The sequence below is a fragment of the Pollachius pollachius genome, assembly GCF_949987615.1.
Source record: "Pollachius pollachius genome assembly, chromosome: 4".
Lineage (NCBI taxonomy): Eukaryota > Metazoa > Chordata > Actinopteri > Gadiformes > Gadidae > Pollachius > Pollachius pollachius.
Genome location: NC_136937.1, coordinates 33,744,183 through 33,756,699, shown reverse-complemented (window position 1 = coordinate 33,756,699; position 12,517 = coordinate 33,744,183).

The window sequence follows — 12,517 nt, the reverse complement described above, 5'->3', positions numbered from 1 at the left end:
GCTATGTGGTTAGCACGCTAGCTAGTTGAGTCCCATTGCCCTAATAAACTATGGATGCTATGTGGTTAGCACGCTAGCTAGTTGAGTCCCCCTGCCCTAATAAACTATGGATGCTATGTGGTTAGCACACTAGCTAGTTGAGTCCCCCTGCCCTAATAAACTATGGATGCTATGTGGTTAGCACACTAGCTAGTTGAGTCCCCTTGCCCTAATAAACTACTGTTCCTACGTGGTTAGGAGTCCCCTTGCCCTATAAACTATGGATCCTACGTGGTTAGCGCGCTAGCGGCAAAGGACAGCTAACCCCATAGTTAGCCATCCCACTTAGGGCTGATTATGGTTCCACGTTCACGCAACGCAACGGCCACGCAGACGCTTCAACGCAGTCGTGAACCTTTATGGTTCTGCGTCGGGTTTTAGTGAGCGGACCAATCACAGCCCTTGCTGCTGCGTCGCCTCGACGGAAGGTTAACATTTTTTGGAGGCGCACATCAGGCCCTCGCGGCGGAAGCAAAGAGGGTCCGCAAGGACGTAAGGGGTCCGTAACCCCCTTGTGTTGTGTGAACGTGGGGCCATGATCAGCCCTTGAGACTCGGGGAGTCTGGCTCATGCTCTCTCCACCTCCTGTCCCGGTGGGCCCCGGGAGGTCGGGTCACCTGCTCCCTTGCGTTTGGCCGAGCCGGCCGGCGCCACGACGAGCCTGTGCTGCCGGCCAGGCGCTCTGCCGGCGCTGGTCCGGCAGGGAGAGCGACACGATGGGACCGCCAGCTTATTGTGGTCCGCCCTCCTCACGCCGGCTGGCGGGGGGAGAGACAGGGTTACGTTACGACAACACACGGGGCGCAGCCTCACCGCTACGCTGCTATGATGTTAGCTCCCTTGGAACATGACCGACGACCAAATCGCTACGGCATCGGCGTCGACTTAATGTTGTTGGCTAGCAAGCTCGAGATATGTCTAACGTAAGCCCTCGGACATGTACATCCAGATTCAGGGACCTTAAGATGTAAGTTCAAGTGTCTACGGTATATAAGGACAATTAATTGACCTTCAAGGTCCTAATAAACCAGAAATTAAATCTAAATGAAATGGGTCTTTTTAAGGATCAGTCTATTCCTGTAGAGTTCACTGGTGGTCATTGTAGAGAATATCACATATACAATTCATAAAGACTAGTTTTAAATCCAAAAATTACACATATGTAGCAAAGGGAAACAAAAAACCCCATGGATCAATTTTAAAAGGTGATGAACTACTGGATGAAGATGCGATGGGAACCTTTTTTCTTCTTTAAGGGGTCTCTCGGATGGCCCGGATCCTTGTGGATTATTTTACTGTCAAAGGGGTCCGAGCGGCCCCGGGGTCTCCAAGGGGCCCGCTTCCTGGACCGATCCCGGAAGATCGTGGTACCGGTGGTGGTACCGGTGGTGGTTCCGGTACCGGTGGTGGTACCGGGACCGTGGTCCTTCGGGAGAGCCTCAATGGGTTCCGTCAAGAGGCTCCTATCCTCATCTGCAGAGGACAAGGGAGCGAGAGAGGAGCGGGTTGACTGCCACACCTCCTGCCCTCGGACCACAGGTTTACCTTAAAGGTTGTATCAGCGATGTTCGGTGACATCACTTCTGTTGGTATTTGAAGCGAGATCCCAAACATACAGAGCCCGCTCGCCCCCCCCCCCCCCTTCTGCGTTTCGTGCATCCAGTTAAAAACTATCATGGATGCAGCCGCAAAACCCGGAATACTATTTATTTTGGTTTTGAGTGGTTGGTAGTACCATTTGTTTTTGTGTACAATCTCCGAGAATATAGAGACACGTTTTTTTGACGGCCTGCTTATGGGGCGGGCAGCTAGTGGATCGTGAGGAAAGATCAGATGAATGTGATAATTTATGTTTCGGCCTAGAATCGCTGATACAACCTTTAATGCATCACCATGGCTCATACTTACTCAGGTAATACCTGTTTAAAGTGAGTGTTTCCTATGGATCTTATTACTGTAGCTACTCTGAACTCTGTCTAGTCGTTTTTGGTTACTAGGTTGTGCAACGCTTTAAATAGTTTTTTAGTTACCCCAATATCGATTGCATTTTTTTGTTGTTGTCAGCCTGACTTGTGCATGGCTCTGGATAGTGTCTGCTAAACGGCCAAATGTAAATGTAGGTTCCTTTGGTATATTAGTACTGATCACTGATGTTGTTATGTGTCTCGGAGTTAAAGGAATCGAGGGTACCTTGAGTGTCTATCCAGCCACTGTCGGTGTCAAGAACAGACATGTCCGCGGTCGTTTCTTCGTTGGTTGTGTGATGGACTTCACTGGCCAGGTCGGAGGCAATATCTGCATCCTTCTCCATCCCCTTGCAGCTCTCCTCCTCTTCCCTTAACGTCTCTTGGCCAACATCTGTAGCTTTCACTTCTTCTTGCTCAGCATTGATCTCTCCATGGTCCAGTGATTCATCCTTCTTTTCCATTCCTTCTTGATCTCCTTCAACAGCTTCCTCCTCCTGCTTCTCAGCTTCCAAAATGGCCTCTCTGAGATCCTCTGCTTGGTCCTCTTCTTTTCCGAAGTCCTCCCTTCCCCGTGGAGAAGACTGCATTTGACCTCGGTCAGAGTAGGGAGACAACTGGGAGGTGTCAGTCACCGGTTCTCCATCTTCACTGTGACTAGATTCTCCGGTGTCTGATTTAGGCTCCAGTCCAGTGAAATCCAATCCTTCGACCTCCAGCAACTCCTCCACTACCTCCTTCCTCAGCTCCTCGTTGAGGGGACCTTCGGCCTCCTCCATGACCTCCTGAGGCTCCTCAGCAAGCTCCACCTCCTCGTCCTCGTCCTCCTCCTCTCCGTCCTCTTCATCCAGCTGGGCCTGGGGGATGATGATGATTGGAGGAGGGGACTGCAGTTCTTTCTCTTCTCTGATCTCCTCTGCGAGGCCTCGGGTTCCTGCATCAACAACAGTTTCTTCTGACAGCTCAAGAGGGGGTGGAACATGTTGTTCCAGTGCCTCTTTCGTATTTACCTTTGGTTGGATGTTCTCCTGGAAGATGTCAGTTTTCTGTCCACAAGCCTCAGGAGAGGTCACATCTGATTCGTCCACTTTTATTTCCCTGGGAGATTCTACCTTTGGATCCTTTGAGTCTTCATTAAAATTGGGTTCTTCGTCAGCAGACTTCTCGGCCCCTACAGCTCTTTCCGTCCCGACCTCGGCTCCCCCTTCCCTTGGTGTCTCCTTCGCGGGTTCTTCAGGGTTTAATGGACTGTCAATGGGGGACTTTGGAGTCGTGGGCGTCCGAGGAACCCTGCCGTCGGTCAGGGAGAAGCTGAAGGAGCTGTCGGGAGGGATGGGGGATGCCTCACGGGATGGGTCCTTCTCCACCTCCACCTCTGGGATTGCCTGGATCTGGATGTCTCCTGGCAGGCCACTCTCCAAGCGGAACTCGGTGAGACGGTTCGGAGAGGTGACCGGGATCCTGAGGCGGTCGGGTTTGATACCGACAGGCACGGCCTTTTCCAGGAGCATGCTGGATTTCCTCGGGGACTCTGTGACGTCTTTCTTCTCCCCTGCGGCGCTCTTCTGAACCGTCTCCGTGACGTTCTTCTTCTGGTCCGGTGGGGGTGTTCCATCTCTCCGTTCCGGTTCGTCCTCGTCTGCGTCCATGGAAGGGAAAGAGCGACAGGGAGCATCGGCAGACCCCGGCAGGTCGGCTGGGGACGGCATGGGGGCAGAGTACTCGCTGAAGACACAGTATCCCAGATCCTCGTGCCCTCCCTGCCCCGCGTCCAGAGCCAGCCTGGCCAGCGAGCTTCCCCCCAGAGGAGACACGTTGGCCGGGACAGACTTCCTCCTCATCGGATCCACCACCCTCCTCTCCAGGGACAGTTTGGGCAGGGCTCCTGCCAGGTCCAGCATCTCAGCCAGAGCGCCGGATTGGTCCGAAGACATGTGGCGCTCCATGGAGGCCATCTTGCTGAGGGCTTCGGTGAAGTCGGCAGGCGTGGATGGAGCAGGTGTAGCAGAGGGGTGGTGCTCGATGGAGGGTGTTGGAGGGGGGGCTGACGAGTCGTCGAAGCTTCCACTGATTGGGGACAGCTGGGGGCGTAAGAAGGTGCTTGATTTTGCAGCCCCGGTCGGGGACTTAACGGTGATGTTGATAGGCCGGCTCCTTTGCTCCATTGACATCTTGTGGAAAGGGTTCAGCGCCGGCTCCTCTGATCCCTGGGAAATGCTCTCAGCTGTCACTTCAAATTGAAATTGACCAGGAGCTGGATGTAACTTGAACCCGACCCCAGCCTCGGGGCTGGACCCCTCTCCCGCTGCCCTGCTGATCTCATAGTAGCTCTGTGGGCGTGGTGACTCCTGTACACCACTTTGGGCGGACGTTTCGAAATACGCTTCCGTCCCTGCTTTAAGGACATACGAGGACTCAGGGCTGCTCTCCTTAGTGCCTGGCACGTGGTCACCGGCGTTGTCCGTTTCTGGCGATGAATCTGACGCGACGACCTCGGGGCCACTGCTCCCCTCGTTCACGCCCACGGTGGTCACCGGCGCGTCCGCGCAGTCGGTCGTCACAGCTGGTCCGGACAGGTCGGGGGGTACGTCACTATCGGAGTGTCCAGGGGAGAAGATGTCTCGGACCTCTTCTAGAGCCTTCGGGGTACCACACGGTTCCAGGAGCGGGGGGGGAGAAGGGACCGGCTCCTCTCTGGCGGAGGGGCAGGGTGACCCAAACTCCTCCGCGCCTTCCGGAGGCCCTCGCTCCTCAATGGGTGGGGCCGCCTCCTGCCGTCCCTCCACCGTCCCAGAGGGCTGGGCTGTGAGCGCGTTGGAGGGGACCAAAACCAACCCTGGGCTAGTGTTAGCATCAGCGTCACACCAGCACCAGACAGCAAGGCCCGACAGCATCCACACAAGCTGGCCGGTACGAGCCGGCCAGCCTCACCGCCAAAAGCGAGCCAAGACAGTGAAGCCGAGCCTGGGTCTGCACACAGATATGGGAGGGGGGGCTCCGAGACACAGAGCACTGGGGGGGTCACATCAGGGCCCGGCGAGGGGTCGCAGGGTCTAGGAGGACGTGCACAGTCGGAATGAAATGGAATGAGGAGCGTGGCGTTGGACGACCAGAACACAAAAGGTTTTGGATTCCTATTGCAATGGAAGTTGTGAATGTAAACGTTGTTCATGGGGTATATGGGTATAAACGAGGCTTGGTTAGTCGTTGGAGGTTAATTAAAGAGTCCCTGTTTCCTACCGGGTGTGATGCTATTACGAGCCGGTACAGAAACGACCCTGTAGTGACATCACAAGTGGAGAGAGTGTCTACTCAGGTGTCTGACGGCTCAGTAAACCAATCCTCCACGTGGCTAAAATAAAATTTCAAACAAATTTAAAACAAATCATCAAAGGAGCTTCAGAAGGGGGAGCTCTAAAAGTGTGTTTCTGCACTCCCTGGATGTTGGCGGGCTGTAATACTAGGATATCAGTAACAATAGGAAAACAGTGAACCGTTGGACAGCGGAACAACACTGAGCCTGTGATGGTATGAGAAGCCCAGCCGCTCCACGCTCAGCCCCACGCATGTGTGGGCACCGGGCGCATTCCCAGCACCTCGCTGGTCTCCAACAGAAACCCACACACACAGATACCAAACACGTCCCCCAGCCACCACCCAGCCCAAAGCGTCTCTCACAGTGGACACGGCGGCCTCCATGTTTGCAATGTAGCTGGCAATACAAAGGGGGGGGGGGGGGGGGGGGGGGGGGGGGGGGGGTGATCAAACCAGGGCGGAGTTGATCAGGTAACACCGATGAGAGAAGCGTATGGTGATGCTGGGCAACGGACAAGAAGCCCCACTCTGTCGGTGCTCCCGTTTGTTTCACCACCAGGGGGCGACGGAGAGCAGCCGTCACAGAGCCGAGACCCTCAGCCTCATCACCAAGGGGCGTGTCCACCCAGATGGAGGAGGGGTCGGAGTTCAACCCACCAGACCCCCCCCCCCCCCCCCCCCCCCCGCCTGGATGTGGACACTACCACTTGTGATGTCACAAACGGCTCGATTTTCTCGGCCGGTGGTGAAGCGCCGGCCCTTTGAGGCGATGCTGCACGGAACACATGACGTCAGAGCAGACAGGCGGGCGAACAACAGCCAGCAACGATACCTGGAGAGCAGCCTCAGCTAGCCACAGTTAGCAACCAGTGAGAGAACGTCAGTCATGACTATGTGCTGCTAGCGTTAGCCTCTCCCTGTTCCAGGTAGCATTGTCTCGGTACTAGCGTTAGCCTCTCCCTGTTCCATGTAGCATTGTCTTGGTACTAGCGTTATCCTCTCCCTGTTCCATGTAGCATTGTCTCGGTACTAGCGTTAGCCTCTCCCTGTTCCATGTAGCATTGTCTCGGTACTAGCGTTAGCCTCTCCCTGTTCGATGTAGCATTGTCTCGGTACTAGCGTTAGCCTCTCCCTGTTCCATGTAGCATTGTCTCGGTACTAGCGTTAGCCTCTCCCTGTTCCATGTAGCATTGTCTCGGTACTAGCGTTAGCCTCTCCCTGTTCCATGTAGCATTGTCTCGGTACTAGCGTTAGCCTCTCCCTGTTCCATGTAGCATTGTCTCGGTACTAGCGTTAGCCTCTCCCTGTTCCATGTAGCATTGCCTCGGTACTAGCGTTAGCCTCTCCCTGTTCCATGTAGCATTGTCTCGGTACTAGCGTTAGCCTCTCCCTGTTCCATGTAGCATTGTCTCGGTACTAGCGTTAGCCTTTCCCTGTTCCATGTAGCATTGTCTCGGTACTAGCGTTAGCTTTTCCCTGTTCCATGTAGCATTGTCTCGGTACTAGCGTTAGCTTCTCCCTGTTCCATGTAGCATTGTCTCTGTACTAGCGTTAGCTTTTCCCTGTTCCATGTAGCATTGTCTCGGTACTAGCGTTAGCCTCTCCCTGTTCCATGTAGCATTGTCTCGGTACTAGCGTTAGCCTCTCCCTGTTCCATGTAGCATTGTCTCAGTACGAGCGTTAGCCTTTTACTGTTCGTTATGCGATACTTTAGTGTTAGCATTAGCTTTACACCGTGAGCAGGAACATATCTGATAAACATGGGTGAGGTCCCCAACAGCCAATGACTTTAAGAAATCTAACATTTCAGCTGCAACTTGAGACATCTCAGCCGATATCTCGATTTAGATTTGATATATATTTGGCCTGGGCAATAAAACAATAAATTATCGTATCGTGATAGACTTTTGATCAATATCAATATAAAATATGTTCAATATATATCGATAAGAGACTTGAGCACCGAATCAAGCAGCTGGGTTTGTAACACAAACACGGTTCCACACTTATTTAAAATATTTGAGGGTTTTCATTGTTCTATCGACGTGGACTATGAGAGAGAGAGAGAGAGAGAGAGAGAGAGAAGTACCCTGCCCCCAACACACTCACACACCTGCTTGCTGTGTCTGTGGGCTGTGGTGTCCTCCATTCACAACCTGAGGGCCTTCTCTGAGAGCCTGGGCCTCGCCTACATAACCAGCCCGCCCTAAGGGCAGGTCTACTGGCTGGGGGGCCTCCAACGGAGCCTCCTCCTGCTGCTCCTCCTCCTCCTCCTCCTCCTGCTGCTGCGCCTCCTGCTGGGGCGTCTCCTCACAGGGAGACACACCGATACCCTCTACTTTCTCCTCTTTTGGTGGGGAGGAGGAGGAGGAAGGAGGGGGGGAAGAGAGGGAGGAGGAGGAGGAAGGAGGGGGGGGAGGAGAGAGGGGGAAGAGAGGGAGGAGGAGGAGGAAGGAGGGGGGGAGGAGGAGGAAGGAGGGGGGGAGGAGAGGGGGGAGGAGGAGGAAGGAGGGGGGGAGGAGGAGGAAGGAGGAGGAGGAAGGAGGGGGGAGGAGGAGGAAGGAGGGGGGGGTGACATGGGGGGGGGTCATGAGAGGTGGGACACGGTACAGATGTGAGACAGATGCTGACAGACGGTGGACATGGGAGAGATGGAGGCTGCCCTCCTCTGGTCAGCTGACCCGCTCCGTGCCGCCACGTAGCTACACGCGCTACGTTAGCTTCTGTTAGCTTCTGTTAGCTTCTGTTAAGGCCAAACCCTCCAGAACCGTCACGGAAGCGGTACGGCAGCGAAGCGGCTGATGGCTCAAGGCGCGCATAATTATAATAGGCCTAAATGAATTGTAAATATGATCATGATTAGAATGATTCGCAAAATATTATTCACCAGTTATATTCAACCCCTACACATCAATATTATAATATAACCCATTAAATACGGTATGATTTCTAGATGTCATGGCAGCGTCGCGGTCAGCTCACGACACTGGTCTTGCGATTAGAGAATAGACGAGGCATCGACGCAGACTTTCATTTCTTCTTTGCCACTGATTAGCTATTGATACCAAAGATAGACTGGATAATATTACAATACCCTGTTAGTGAATTGCCTAGGGGTCGATGTGAGCTCATGACTATTGATGAGCAAATGCAAACTGATTGGCTGTAGAAGTGTTCTGATCCGGCAGCTTTCAAAAAGGCAAGTATCGTAAACGCAGTGCCGATTTGGGGACGGTTCTGTGCCGTGAGCGTATCCAGTGGAATATCCTACATTGACTATAATTCTATTATTTTCAGCGACCGTTTTACTGCCGTGATGCTTTCGTGATGGTTCTGGTGGAAATTGGCCTTTAGCTTAAGAATAACGTGTGTATAGTAATAATGTATTTTCCCGGGTTGTATTACAAAGGCGATTTCATTGGACATTGTATTTGGACATATTTGCATAACGCGATCTGATTGGCCGACGGATCCGTTGCTGCCTGAAAAGTTGAACATTTCTCAACTTTTTGACGCAGGCCACGGAGCCGACAGAACGGACGGACCCACAATGCATTTCGAGAGCGCCCCATGCAAAGTCAATGAGATCCATCGACGGACGCATGCAGTGTGAATGTAGGGTAGGTTTGGTGGAGACGTTGTCATGACGACTTCCACCGCTCTGCTGTATCTCTGTCACTTGGTTTTATTGTGGTTTTAAACAACTATTCTCGCTTTTGCATCGAAACCAGTTCATACACACAGTTTGAGTGATGGCTCTGATTAAAAAGAAGTGTGTTTACTCACTGTCAGCAGTGGGGAGTGAAAATAAACTTTAAATAATGACGAGAAGGTTATCTGAAGATCACATGCACCCGACTGAATCAGTTATTAATAAAAACATGATGTTTAATAATTAATACATGAATTAATAAATACATGTTAATGAAAACAGGGTTTGAGTGCAATAGAATAGGATGGGAATGTTACAGTTAAATGATGTATCCTGTTAGTCACAGCGTGTTGGGTTAATGACAGCAGGCCCTACCAGAAGAGAACCCGCCAAACAAACTACAAACATGGCGGAGGCGACGCCATACATCAATCATTTCTCATCCCCCGGCCTCATCGACTGCTGCAAAGGATTGTGGGAAACAGAGGATAGAAAGGAGGAGGAAGGTGGAGAGGAGATGAACAGGAGGATGCGTGGTGCTGACGGGGGGGACGCTAAAAGGAAGTAGAAAGGGTCTCTATTTAGAACCATTATGAGCCGTTTGGAAGTCGCCACATTTGTGACATCACAAGTGGGAGGGTTCACCGGAGGTATGATGGGATGGATCAGCCAGTTGGATACAGCCCACTTGTGATGTCACAGCTGGGTATATATTCACAGGGCTGATCAACAGCTAATTGACTGAAGAGAGGGAGCGTGCAGAAAGAGGAGGAGCCTAACCGGACCAATCAATGAGCTGCAGCAAGTCACCTGATTTCTTTGAATTCCCTCACCTCACAATCACACGTCCTCTGCTGTGTGTGTGTGTGTGTGTGTGTGTGGTTGTGTGTGTGTGTGTGTTTGTGTGTGTGTGTGTGTGTACCTGATGCCACTGGACCGATTTGCTCAGCGGACGGGGAGGGGGGAGGGGAGGGAGGCAAGTTGGCAGAGTCATCAACTGTGAAGGAGAGAGAGAGAGAGAGAAAGAGAGAGAGAGAGGGGGGGGAGAAGAAAGAGACAGAGAGAGTGAGAGAGAGAGGGGAGAGAGAGGGAGAGGGAGGGAGAGAGACAGAGAGAGAGGGGGGAGAGAGAGAGAGAGAGGGAGAGGGAGAGAGAGAGAGAGAGAGAGAGAGAGGGAGAGGGAGGGAGAGAGACAGAGAGAGAGGGGGGGAGAGAGAGGGAGAGAGAGAGAGAGAGAGAGAGAGAGAGAGAGAGAGAGAGAGAGAGAGAGAGAGAGAGAGAGGGAGAGGGAGGGAGTGGGACAAAGAGAGAGAGAGGGAGAGAGCGAGAGAAGGACAGAGAAAGAGGGAGAGAGGAGGAGGGAGAGACAAACATATTGTGGAAAAACAGAAGGATTTGATGGATGGAAACAGAAGGAATTGTTTCATACTGTATATATATATGTTTACATATACAGTATCCACATATACTGTTTATATATGTATCCATATACAGTATGCACATATATTGTTGATTTATGCTTAAATATACTGTATAAACACATATACTGTTGATATGTGTCTATATATGCAGTATACACATACACAGATAGTCTATGTCCGAGGAGCAGGCAGGTTTGTGGATGTGTTTGACGTGTGCTGGATGCGTGTGTGTATCCATAAGTTGCCACCAGTATGTTGCCTAAGCGGCGCTGGTATCCATTAGCACTGCCTGGATGACCAGTAGCTCATGACCATCAGGAAGTCAAAACCAGACCAGCCTCTCACACACGCACACGCACGCTCACACACACACACTCACACACACACGCACGCTCACACACACACACACACACACACGCACGCTCACACACACACGGACGCTCACCTGCCACGGCGGCGTGTGCGGCGTCGCCATGGAAACCGTTCTCCCGGTAGTCGGGGGTGTAGGAGGAGGAGGAGAAGCCGTTCTGTCCGTTCTGCCGTCCGTCCGACGCCCAGTGATCGTCCGCCATCGCTGACCGGGCTCTAATGAGAGGAGAGGCTAACGAGGGCAGCACACCTGGACAGGTAGAGCGCGAGAGAGGGCGAGAGAGAGAGAGAGAGAGAGAGAGACAGAGAGAGAGAGAGAGAGAGACAGAGAGAGTGGGTGAGGGTAGTCCAGAGGGGAGAAGGGAGAGAGAGAGATAATTAAAATTATTAATTTGTGCAAAGGTTACAAATAACATAACATAATAACCTGTATGAAAAAAGACTTGTTTACAACAGGTGTGAACACAAACAAGCCAGCTTCACATGAGGAGAAGAGAATCTCCGTTGTCAGATATTTAAATGGAGAAAGGACCCAGACTGCGTGGACAAAGGAGCTCTTTCCTCGCGGCGCCACAATGCAGATGGAGTCCCGCTGGCGGCCAGCAGGGAGCGCACCGCACCGCGAAGCACCGCGGCGCTAGGGTCTTTGTCTGCACCGGCGAGCGGAGATTCACTACCAGTGAAACGAGCGCTGGGATGGGTCTGGGATTCACGGGCTCAGAAACTGTTTACACCTTCTTTACACCACCCAGGACAATATAATATAATATTATATATATATATATATGCCAGGACTCTGCAGTCAACCTTGGAACAGCCTTACTGAATCTGTGATTAAAGACTCTTCTGCAAACTGCGGTGTCAGAGGAGAGAGACGTAGGATATAGAGAGGAGGAGGAGGAGGAGGAGGAGGAGGAGGAAGAGCCGACACACCCAGCACCTCCTTGTAGCTGGTGAGAGGAGAGGAAGCCTGCTGCCATGGTAACAGGCGGGTCCAGCAGAAGGATTGGACGACCCTGCCCCAGTCAGTGTGTCTCTCTCTCTTGTTCTTTCCCCCTCTCGCTCTCTCTCTCTTTCTCTCTCTCGCTCCCTCTCCCTCTCTCTAAAGTTCACAGCTTCACGGCCTGAATGGGCGAGAGACTACGAGATTGAGAGGGTGAGAGAGAGAGAGAGAGAGAGAGAGAGAGAGAGAGAGAGAGAGAGAGAGAGAGAGAGAGAGAGAGAGAGAGAGAGAGAGAGAGAGCGTGAGAGAAAGACCAATAGTGACACTGTGATTCTGGACTCAAACTGGGTCAGCCAGGATTCTGCTGAGTCTGGTCTCCTAACAACCGTTGCCAGGGAGAGATTCTGGCCAGCCAACCACAGCGCTCTAATACATTCTGTCCCAGAGAGGCTCCCTGAACCGGTGCGGCTCCCTGACTCCGCCCCTTAATGGGTCTGCCTCACTGACTCCGCCCCTTAATGGGTCTGCCTCACTGACTCCGCCCCTCTGAACCGGTCCGGCCCAGAGAGGCTCAATCAGAGGACAGGTGTGTCTCATAAGCAGGTGACCACCCTATCGGCCAATCAGAGGAGTCCCAGACAAAAGGACGACACAACGTTCACAGGTTCATCCTCCTCTTCCTCTTCCTCAGAGAGAGAGAGAGAGAGAGAGAGAGAGAGAGAGAGAGAGAGAGGGAGAGAGAGAGAGAGAGAGAAAGAGAGCGAGAGAGAGAGAGAGGGAGAGAGAGGGAGAGAGAGAGAGAGAAAGAGAGAGA